The sequence below is a fragment of the Triplophysa dalaica genome, chromosome 3 (genome assembly GCF_015846415.1).
Source record: "Triplophysa dalaica isolate WHDGS20190420 chromosome 3, ASM1584641v1, whole genome shotgun sequence".
Lineage (NCBI taxonomy): Eukaryota > Metazoa > Chordata > Actinopteri > Cypriniformes > Nemacheilidae > Triplophysa > Triplophysa dalaica.
The window spans coordinates 4,915,097-4,927,439 of NC_079544.1; the positions used below are offsets into that span (position 1 = coordinate 4,915,097).

At 38.4% G+C, this 12,343-nt stretch overlaps 1 protein-coding gene across 2 annotated transcripts in view; it reads right to left on the bottom strand.

The window, feature by feature from the left end:
* The window catches only part of tnr (tenascin R (restrictin, janusin)), a 132,704-nt gene extending 129,415 nt beyond the window's left edge, over positions 1-3,289 (bottom strand). For both annotated transcript variants that reach the window (XM_056744207.1, XM_056744206.1), the window contains exon 1: positions 3,136-3,289. The gene's annotated coding sequence lies outside the window, so the exon portion shown is untranslated. The remainder of the gene's footprint in view (positions 1-3,135) is intronic.
* Between the last annotated feature and the right edge of the window lie 9,054 nt (positions 3,290-12,343).

Genomic DNA, 12,343 nt, shown 5'->3' on the forward strand with positions numbered 1-12,343 from the left:
TTTTCTTTCTCCACTCCACTTTTTGTACTCGGATATTACTATTCAACTTCCAGTAGCTGAACGCCACAACAACTCAGAGCGGAGAATTTATCAAACAGATTGAACCCGTGACAGAGCGGACCACGGCTTCGGTGTTCGACGGGTGAACAAGAAATGCCTAATTTGCAAAAAATCTTTTTTTCCTGCCCTAATGTGTAATTTGCAAACGTTGAGAGTTGGTAATTAAATTGAGAACAGTAGTCTACAATTGGGTCATTTTAGCAGCAGGAGAACATCAAAAATCACGCACAGAGTGCAATAACCTACCGTTATGATAAACGGATCCATCAGCTGAGCTGTATTTAAGTCAATGACAAAAGGAAAAGTCAATTGAAAGCCGTTTAATAGCAGTGCAACGGAGTGTGCCTCCCTGGGACAGTCACAAGCTGCTTTCATTTTGGACAATGATTCTCGGGAGGTCCAATATATGCTGCCCAATTTGAAACGTTTGCATTTCCCCTAAGAGCACATGCCAATTTGGGGGGGGTAGTTGTGGGCACCATTTTGAAGTCTAAGAGCAATAGTGGATGAAACTTGTGCAAGAGTGTTATTGCTGGGCATTGTGCAGAGGCAAAGCCCCTGGACAGAAATATTATGTAAATTATTAATTTCCTCATCGACACAGTTCTGCTGTTTGGCCACCCACTGGCGTGCCGGTACATGTTAATTATTCTCAACGAGTCAGAAGTGCAATACAAGAATGAAATTTTTATTGGAATCATGCAACGCATCATACACAGATGTGAGTATTGTGCATATTGGGCATCACTGTTGGTTTGAGTTACATCATTTTAACGCTGTGTACTAAGCGTGTTAGACATAAAGAAGCAGCTAGACAAGTCCTCAATGCCAATGAGTTTCAGTTATAGCCATAAATAACACTTTGAGACATTATGAAATCTCATTGGTCAGAAATGGCACTTTCTTGGTAACTTCTGATTGGTGGTCAACCAAATTTTGACATATTGACAGATCTTTTACATACGACCCCTTCCACAATGCGTAATTCCAATGAAAAGATTCAAGCGCTCACACTCATTACCAACGTAAATACATTTGTGTTGGTAATGAGTGTGATGTTTTCCGTTTCACCCAAAGCAAACATTTCCAAATCGAATGCGTGTCAACCACATTATTGATTCACATTTCCATAAATTCTACTGTGCTGGTTGCGTGAAGGCTTTCTGACGACAGCATGTTTAATAGATAGGCCTGCTTGCTGGAGGGAGGAAAGAGAATTTTATCTGAATTCTCAGACTCTGGCGAAGCTTTGAAATCATGCCTAAGACTAATGAAAGAGAGGCATGAAGGAGGAAGGAATGAGCAACCGAGAGGTGTGATCTACCTACGGAGAGATTACCCACGTACCCCTGGGCTCTCATCTTACAGCGCGTGGGGAGGCATGCGGGATCGTTCGTCACATCCCAGCATGGTGGCGAAAAAAAGAGAACTCGAGGTGTTAGGATTTATACAGCCACTATAAATCTGTAGAAATCCCCCACACCAGATTTTTTTATATCATGCCGATACCACACTCTGCCCGTGGACAATATGTTCAACTGACTTTGACAAATCAAACACTTAGGAAATATGACAGTATCCTTCATAATGCAGCTCTACGGCGAGGAGAAAAATATGGATGCACACAGCAAGTGGGAGAAGATTTCTCTAAAATAAAAAGTCCAGGATGTAGCGCAGAAAATAAATAGTGAGTTTATCCTGCGAGATGGATGGTGACAACATTATCTGCCCATAACAGCATCCCCAACTATTTGGATGGAAAGTTTTTCCACTGCAGACAACAATAATTGCTCATTCTTGGGTACACTGAGGCTGGTATTATATTCACAAAACATTTAGGCAGAAAATGGAACAGAAATCATTCAGATCTTATCTGATTCTTGACACAGACTGCAGCTGGATTTGTAGGGACTGAATGGCAAACGTTGAAATAATTCAGATGACCCAAAAAATCATTGCATTTCAAATATCTGCACCCATAGCAATGAAGAGCGTCATTTTAAAACAAAACATAGACGTTCTTGCACAATTACTGTATAGTTGACAAATAAACCACACGTGACCAATGGTGTGACAAACAAACCAACTCTCTTATTTTATTTTTTAATTTTAAGTAAACCAAAAACATATTCAGGCATAAAGTGCGGGAACGTGAATTTTTTTGGGTTTGTGGTCTTATTTTCTATAAAATGCACCAAAATCCGTCCACAGCCCCCAGTTCGAGAACCACTGGTTTAAAGTACGATCCACAATGAACAATGAACAGATCAGTGTATGACAAAACTGTTCATCATAAACTCAAATATTGGGAAATGTTATTTTGATGAAGCAGAATGTTCCCTATGAAGACTTTCTGTAGTAAAGAGTTTGTCATTCTGCCAACAATTTTGAACAAAGTCCAAACAACACTACTGTACTGCATCAAATAAAAAAAGGTGAAATGTATATAAAATGTATATTTATACATAAATGCACAGATACGCATATATAAATTATTAAAATATTATAATAATATGATATTTTCACAATCATACAATATTCTGTAATAAAATACATATTAAAACACACGCAAAAAACCTCAATATTAAAACATCAATGGTCGACAACTAGACTTATATTGTAATATGTGTGTTATTTGTTTGTGTTGATCTTGTAGAATTTAGTTTATTCTTCAAATAATTAATCAACTGAGTTTAATCGGAAAATAAGATTACATCAAAAGTGCGTGTGAAACCAACTTCTATAAAACCTTTATGCACATGTTGTAACACGCTTCTTTTTACCAACTACACAAGCAACAGAAATCAATATGAATGCAATGAATACTTCTGTAACACCCACTGAGTAACATCCACTACATGAATATTAAAGCCCATTTAAATGATGTAACCCTAGAAAACACGTTTAGTTACATGACGTTCAGTCTGCGACTTCAGTATCCTGATACTTCATCTCATAATACTCTGATTGATGCACAACCCACAACCCAATTCATTACCTGAGCACCTTCCATTCCCTCCTGCACAGACCCCTCGAGTACAGCACCGCTTATTAAAGACAAGCTGCTCAACTTACCCAGTTTAAGAACTAGCTCCGCGCCTATAAATCTTCACCCTTTTCTTCTTCTTCCTTGTGCCGCTTTCTCACCCTCACAATGTTTCTGGAGAAGGTGTATTGATCGCACGGGCTGTGTTTTCTGAAGTCTGTTGTTGCCACCGGAGCTCTTCTCTGGCTGCCTGTCGCGGCTGCAATGAGAAAGCCGAGCGGCGTGTGCACCTTGCTCCTGCTCTCTCTCTCTCTCTCTTTCTCTCTCACACACACACACACACACTCACACACTATCTCAGTGTCTCCATCCCTCTCACAGCGACACCCCCTCGCTCTCTCTCTCTCTCTCTCGCTCCGATCCTCCCTATTCTTCAGTCCCCCCTGTCATGTTTTTCCTCTCTTCCAATGTATTGATCTGCCAGGCGCTGGCGTTCTCCTCCACAAGCCTCTAGAGGTAGCTCCAATCTCCGTCAGTACCCGGTCCAGAACTAATCCTGCTAGCCTGGATAGCCGGGTAGAGACACATCCGCTCCTTCATTCTCACCGTCTCCCTCTCTCCCGGGCAAAGTGCAATCTGTGCTGTCAGCTGGGCAGCCGGACCCCTGCCTCAGTGAGAAACAGTGGAACCGAGGCGGGCATTCATGTTTCAGCAGGCAGTCCGAAGCAAATGAATATCAACAGAGAAAGTGAAGTCATACGCCGGCTGCGCGGTTCTTTTCAGATCGAAAAAGAACCTTGGCGGCACATCCTAGGAGGGCGTCAGGCTGTTAGATTAGTTGATACGCTTCATCACGGTGGAGACGTTCGGCTTGTCTTTCAGGAAAGTTTCGCACGGTCAGCATTACTCTTGCGGCGGATATAATTAGCTGTCAATAAATCAACATGCCTGTGCCGTCAAGCATGGAACATTACACAAAGGCGCTTGGTTTGACTGTTTGAGACGAACCAGACATCATCATGTCCCCCAGGTCTATTTTTACATCGTACTTTTGGGTCTGAATGTGGTAGAATTGTAAGCTTCATCCTGGCATTGCAGTAGCTATTACATATTCAAGATGAAATCGTGCCAGTTTTACAGAACTATTGTACTAGTTGAGATTTACCAACACAACTTAAACACGTACTGAATCAGCCTGTGTGCCTTGGATACATCGCAAGAGATACAAAGAGTGCAAGCACTCCAAAGGCGATTTAATTCAGCGTCGAGTTGCTATGAAAATGCATTATACTCTGTGTGAATGAAAGCATGCAAAGTCACACGTTAAATGTTTTTTAACAATTTACTTCTGCAAACTAGATGAACAGCTTTCGTGCCAAATGTCAGCCGTACTAAATAGAGATGAAACCAGACCTTGTTTTTAAATGGATTTGGGAGCGGTTCAGCCATATAAAAATAAACTTGGGTCCGTACCAAATATTCTAGTGTGACAGCACCTACAATTCAAATTAAAGGCATGGGAAATCTTTTTGCATGTCATTAACACTTGCTGCATGGGAATTTTATGACTTTGCTGTGGTGCAGAGCATTAAGGAAAGTGTTTAACCAATGCGGTGCTCGATTTCCAATATTAACAGCTTACTGTAAAAACCTGCGGGATCAAAATAATTGATAAAGATTGTTAATGCTTTTTCAGAGTCTCTAGTTTCTGTACAGTAATGCGCCAGTTACATTAATAAAGTCTGCATAAACAGAAAACCTACACCATAAGAAAATGACAATGCAGATTCCCTCTAAAGATGTTTGTACTCAGCTTGAGTCCACAGCTATTAGACCAATACACAACACATAAATAAGTCTGTAAGTCTGTCAAAAGGTGCTGCATGTAATTTTATGGAGGATCGATTGAAAGAAAGGCAATTTAATAAACATAACTATGTCTTCAGAGGTGTATAAAGATCTTGCATAATGAAGCGTTATGGTTTTACTATCTTAAAATTAGCTGTTTCCATCTACATATACACCGCGGGTCCCCTTGCAAGGAATCCCCCTTGTTGATTGTACAGTAGCCACGAACGGACAGACTGCTCTACGGAGTGCGTTTCTTAAATACATTATCTCCTTCAGCAAAGAAGCAAAAATGTGACGACATCTTAATCCAGTGTCAGCCTCCGTAGTACTTCGAAAAGGAGGGCTGGAGTGAGCCGTTGGTTGCAATTTGCAATAGGGGGGGGATCACAGGGTACCTCACGATGCGATACAGTTCGAGAAATGTGGCTCATGCTACTAATAATATCATGATGTGGCGATACTACGGTGATCGATGTATTGTTTAGCAATTATATAACGATGGATCACGATATCTGCCTAGCTATGAAAACAAAATGCCCATGAAAAGGAAAAGTGCAACATGTGTCTATTTAATCAAGTCCATTTTGTTCAGAAGGTAAATTAATAACATATTACCAACATTTCAAGTAAATTAAACATTTTATGCTTATATTAAAAGGTTTTCTTTGTAAACTGGCACATTTCTAAATTGAACTGCCACTTATTTAAATTTAGGGACATTTTAGTGTTAACCAGATTAAATAAAATGAAACTAAAAAAACATATCAGTGCAGCAACTTGCATTAAATCTAAGCACATTAACGTTCATTCACAAAAATGCGTGGAGCATATTTTATTTTACAAGCAATCCTAATCTCTTTCGCAGACTAGTTTGTTCACATTTCCCTCATTTGCGTGTTAAGCGCCAACCAGTGGAGCCATGATGTAATGACGCTTGGAAATATATTTTGAGCGTCTTGTTTTATCAATTAATTAAAATATCGAAATTTGGCGCAGTGTATCGATTCTCGTATCGCACAGAGAAGGATGATGGTACATCGCCATATTGATATATTGTCACACCCCTAATTTGCAACCTCACCGCTAGATGCGATAAATGTCATTCACTGGACCTTTAAGACAGCGAGAGAAATACAAATAATCATAATGTTACTGATACTTGTGCATGCAGGGGTGTCAACAAGATTTCCAGTGGGGTTTCCTTATATGCAAAACTAAAATGTAAGCTATTTCAAAGTGTTAAGTACTCCTTTGAGTGTTTGTGCACATTTAACTGAGATTAGAGCACTGCAAAGATTGTTTGGTTTCTGCTCTGTGGCACAGTTGTGAGTTTGGGGATGAATGTAGCCCCTCCAACCCAATACTTTGCATCGCCAGCACTTAAACTGACAGTAAATCAAAGACACACATAATAGGCGGATTATAGCTGTCAGCATTATTCAGAAAGAGTAGAAAAGAAATAGAAGTCAGTACCGATCGGCCAGCATAGATATCAAAATGCCGTATTAGCATCTGTTTCTATGGGAAGCTATACAGTACGTAGGTCCTCCGCCATATTGGAACGGTGAGATGTGGTCTGTGTTGCCAAGTCTGCGGCTTCCCCTGTCGAATTGGGTTACATTGCAAGAGTTGCTATGGATTTCGTCAATTTTAAGTTTTTTTTTTTATATTTAAGTTCTGCTATTAGAAGTAGGCAGTGCTCGAATTGAACCATGTCTTATGGGGGGTCCCCCTCATAGCGGTCTTTAGACGTGGGGCGGGGCGTTTCAAATGTAAAGAGACATGACAACTAGCCCATTAACAAACTTGATATAAATTATTGTAAATAATTCATTCACAAAATTAACCACATCCATTGCATGAATTTAATCACATTTTTCATTATAATTTTTACTTAAATACAAATATCTGAGGGACCCTGCAATGTCCAATTTTTACTTCTTAAGGGGGGTCGCTAATGCCATATGGGGGGTCCCGGACCCCCCAGCCCCACTTCAATTCGAGCACTGGGAGTAGGGTCATTAGGCTTGTGATGAAGGATTTTCAAGGGCATCAATAATTTCCCAACCCTGGTTACAAGCCTGTTTAGAGGATTCATTCACATAATATAATTAAGTGGTTTCTTTTTTTCAAAGAGTATTAATGTGAAACCAAGACAAACTTTCGATTATAATCATAATTGTTGAATCATAACTTCTATTCTGACTGAATCATCAACCTAAGTATCACTAAGCATTGAGCAATGATGTACTGCTCAAGATAAGGCGTGTCAAGCCTGATCTGCAAAAACAAGTCATACAAATAAAATAATGAAAAAGGCCTTTTACAAAAAAAATTACAATTCATCTTTTGTGCTTGTGTTGCATTTTGCCATTACGCAACTCGCAATTCTTGCTTACCTCAGATGTATTCTTTACCATCAACTATTCATTAGAGCAACCACTTATAATCCTAAAGAATAAAACATTATTAGTCGCAACAATGACATACTGTATTTTAATGCATTCGCAAGAGTTCTTTTTGTGTCTGTCTTAAGATATGATTGGCTGGTTTAGTCCTTTACCCTATTTATGCTCTTCATGTTAGCAATGGCCTTCAATGAATCCGCTGAATACTGCAGTCAGAAAATTGCGCCGATTATAAAAATAACCAGTAATATCCGCTACCTGAACATTGTGGGAAATGACACAGTAATCAACACCCGAGGGGCTTTTTTATTTATAAGCTACTTGCAAGTGTGCACAGACTAGCAACCAAAGTAACTTCTTATATTTTAGACACTTTTTTCTTATATTTTAACACTCAGTTGAACAACCAAGAATACCGGTGAGTGATCATATTCTGCAGAGTTTAGTAAAACACATCGCATTTTTCTGTTGGTAAATTATAATGAAAACATTTGCAATCAGGAATTTCTTGCAAATCAAATAGTATATTTCTTGTAATGTAATAATAATCTGTTTTTCCTATAGACAGGATATTTATTCTCGGAGAGAACCGCAGATGTTCAAATTTGCAGAGCCGTTTCAATAACCACAAGTGCAATGTTTCTGATGATAAAGATGCCTTGGGCTGCTCTGAACGTGTCAAGGGTTAGAGAGAGCATTATGTAAATGCAATTAATCATGCATAAGCATCTAGGACACGTTCACTCCCACACAAGTAACAAAGCTCTTTAGACAGTCAAGACTCTTAAATATTATAAGCAGTTGTTTTAGACTAGCATGCTATTTACTACTAATGTGTTTGGGTCAAAAGAAACAAATGCAGCCTTATATTTTTAGGTATGGCTTTTCATATTAAACAAATGTTTTTGATGGTTTCATAAACAAGTTCTGATAAAAACTTTCCTCAAGTGAATCTTTGTGTTTACTTGATTTGTATTGGCTCAAACAAGATCAAAGTTTCCACTCGCAGTTTTAAAGTTGCACTTAAAAATAAAGCATTTTAATGGCAGTGAACTTCAAAAGCTCCTACTCCACATCCAGATGCCTTTAAATAAAACTTTAAAGGGGTCATATGACTGGGATAAAACAAATATTATTGTTTGTTTAGATGTAATGCAATGTGTATTCACGATTTAAGGTTACAAAACGCTGAATTTTTCACACACCGTACATGTTTGTGTCTCCTCTTTGCCCCGCCTCTCTGAACCAGCAGATTTTTTACAAAGCTCATCGCTCTGAAAAGCGATTAGTGCTATGATTTGCCAGTTAACCAGTGTGTAGTTATTGGTCGAATACTTCAAGCGTGTGACGGAAATGTAACGCCTCTTACCATATTTGGAACATCAGGTTTCAAAGCAATTGTGCTGACTGGTATGCCCACCTTACTTACGTATACATTTAGGCGGTCTTAGCCAAATCATTCCACGAACTGACGTAGATTTTTGGGGGTGTGGTTACAAGAGGGGTTTCAGGCAGGTCTGGGTGAGCATTCGCTTTTAGATAGAATGCATCTTTTGTTTCCGACACTTTAATTTTTGCAATTTTGCGTGTCTAATACATGTATGGGAAACGTATAACAACTGATGAGTTAGTGCAGTTATTGACGTTACAGTGCAGTAGATGCGTTAATGCGGTTATTAAGGTTACAGTGCATGAAACTTAAACGTAAAGTTTAACGAAACTAAACAGTCTGCGATTTCATTGGAAATTCATGGGAAAATGGTGTGATCTCAATTGTCCTTTAACTGATAGAATTTTTAAATTAGCCAATGTCACGATGACTAAAGGTACAGGCACAAGGTGATCAATACACTATTCACATTGTTTCACACGCAGCCCTGCCAATACCAATAGTCCAATTAAAAGCTGCTGTCATAGATACAATGTGACCAAAGAAAATAGCCAGAGAGAAATTAGGAGAGAGAAATGTCACACTAATTTAACACGCATGAGCTTTGAAAGAGACAGATTAATTAAAGGGACAGTTCACTCAAAAATGACAATTATGTCATCATTTAATCACCCTTATGTAATTTCATACCTGTTTTTAATTTCAATTAAGAGGGAAAGATATTTGGAAGAATGTAAGTAATTTTCAGTTCCGGGACATGATTGACTACCATGGTCGGAAGAAATAGATGGAATTTAAATTTAAATCGAATTTGAATAGACAAAAAAAATATTAAATTTTATTTTACTGATTTTTATCAGTCAAACTGAAAATTTCTAACATTCTTCCAAATATCTTTCTCTGTGTTCATTATATCAAAGAACTGTATAAAGGTTTGAAACAACCTGAGGGTGAGTATATGATTACAGATTTTTTCCTTTTTGGATGAACTATCCTTTCAACACCTCAAGTTCACCACAGGTCAGTTAATGAAGAGTAATCATATGGCTTTGATGGCTTAAAGCACGTTTTGAGTTTAAAGGTGTATGAAATTTAACGGCATCTTGCGGTGAGGTTGCAAAAAACTCACTGCCCCTTCCTTTCGAAGGCTGAGAGAGGACCAAGGTGTCATCACAATTTTGCTTCTTTATCGTATTTATGAAACACGCTCTGTAGATAAGTTTTTACGTTTAGGGCTACTGTAGAAACAACATGGTGAATTTCATGTGAATAGTTAAAGTAGGAAATTAAATATATATTTGAGATTCAACAATGGCAAAATCTATTATATAATGTTACATTTATACTAGCAAATGAAGTCATTTTTAATAAAAACACTTACTGCATCCAGATCGCTTTTCTTAAATCCACTCCACTGACTTGCCTATCGACTTCCAGGTCAGGGAGCTTTCATTCCAAATCTCACTACCCAATGAGAGTAAAGTGCCATTAAGTCCTGCCCACACTTGGGATTTGTGCAAGGAAGGCGGAAGTAAACTTGAGATGCGTAACTCTTGCAGCGAATTCATAGACCATGAATTGCAAAAAGGAAAATTTGAAAACTGTTAAGAAAAAATCCAGTTTATCTAAAAAACTTGTCACATTTATGCATTTGAGCCTCAATCTCTTTCACCAAGCTTATTTTAGCCATACACACCCTACTCCAATACCTAGTGAGTTTCACTCTGCAGGCCTCCAACAGGCAAATGGGATGTACCCACATGATGTGTGTCAACCCATTAGAACCTGATGTTGTTTTTACACATTTTATTTTTGACTGTCAAATTCTAACACAATGTCTAACACATCATGTGCAAGGTATAGTTTTTTCAGAAAACAAATCTCATAGAATAAATTAAGGTTATATTTGTAAATAGAATTTAAATAATCTAGCACTTCAGACTTGAAAAATATACTTTAGTACAAGCATAAAGCCTTTTTAGTGTCACTCATGTACATAGTTTTCATTCATTAGCCTCTTTTAACCCAGTTCTCCGGGTGTATTTCTTTACACTATTCACTCCTGTGGTGGTGTCTGAAGCATTTCCTGTCTCATTGCAAGCACAGGTCGACATCAGTCACGTACGATTGTCAAAAATCATCCCAATCGCCCCTTCTGTTGTGTATCTCCTCTTTGGCATGTTTTGTTTGCTTGCTCAAAAACTCTCTGTCGAGCTCCACAAAAACAGCAGCTCCGTATCTACCTGTTCATATTCGCCCCCTGCCGCTCTCCAAAAAAACCAAGACGGTACCGTTATAACCCATATACGTTCATAAAGCACAGTTGGTCTTCTTTTAGAAGCAATTCGATTTTTTTTGGATAGCATAAATGGTTGCAGAGTCAGGTTTAAAAGGGTTAATATTATAAGTGTGCTCAGCTTCAAAAAATCTACCTTCCTCCAGAGTTTAATTCCAACCTGTGTGTTCCCACCTGCCTGTAATTTTCAAGTGAACCCACAAACCTTGATTAGCTGCGTGAGGTACAGTTGATTAGAGCTGGAATTAAACTCTGCAGGACGGTGCATCTCAAAAGCAGCAGGTTCTGACACCTCCGGTACAGTCGGACACTCATTAAAGCATTACCTTTAACATAGCTCTCTTCATACAACATGCAAAGGGTTTCTCCACTTTTTTCTATTGTAATGCAGATCGGATGCTAGACTCATTGCCTCTCAATTAAATCATAACAGCAAATGGACTTGTAATTTCTTTAAGGGCAAGAGAGGACCTGGCGCTAGATGCTGATGGATTATAAATTTGCGGTTGTGCTGACCTCTGGCCTTCCGTTCTTTACCGAATGTCACTGTTGAAGCGAAATATTATATTTTATGTATGTCGCACATGCTAAGAATAAATCGGTCTGTGCTACGAATACATTTAATAGTGTGATACAGGTGCAGCCGCTTGTTTGTGTGAAGTGTATTTGTCGTTGTGCTTGTTCGTGTGTGAGGTTAACTAATGGCGCGCTACTATTTAATTTTCGTTTTTTGTGTTTTCCGGCTGCATCGAGTCCAACGATCTTCTAGAGCCCTATGATCCGAACGATGTGGGAAAACATGAAGGGAATCACGAATGCGGAATTCTACTATTTAAATATGTCCTCTGCTTGTTCTGCGTGTGAATGAGTTGCACACTTTAACATGTTACAGGCGTGACACTCGTGGATTTGCCTGTCTCTTACTATATGAGGACGTGAACACATGAAATTCATTCACAGAGCTGTTATAAGTTTATTTTACGGGCATTTCACTGTTTGTGTGAAGCTAATGTCAAACACACTGAAACTCAAGCATCTTTGCGACAACCCTCCAAAATAAAAGTCTGCTTCATTTGAACCAGATGATAAAATAATTAACTTATTATGTAAACTGTAGAACACTTGAATACTTTAATATCTACTACAGTAAATTTCACATACACTATAGTACACGAGAATTTTACTGCAGATCCGGTAGTGTATACTATAGTATACAGTAATTTATGAACAAATGCATTTTAAGCATTGAAAATATAGAACTCAGAAAAATGTTAAACTAAAAATGATATGGTCCAATTTATAATTTTTTATATGTTAATGTCCTTTTTCAGTTACCTGACTAATGTGATGTT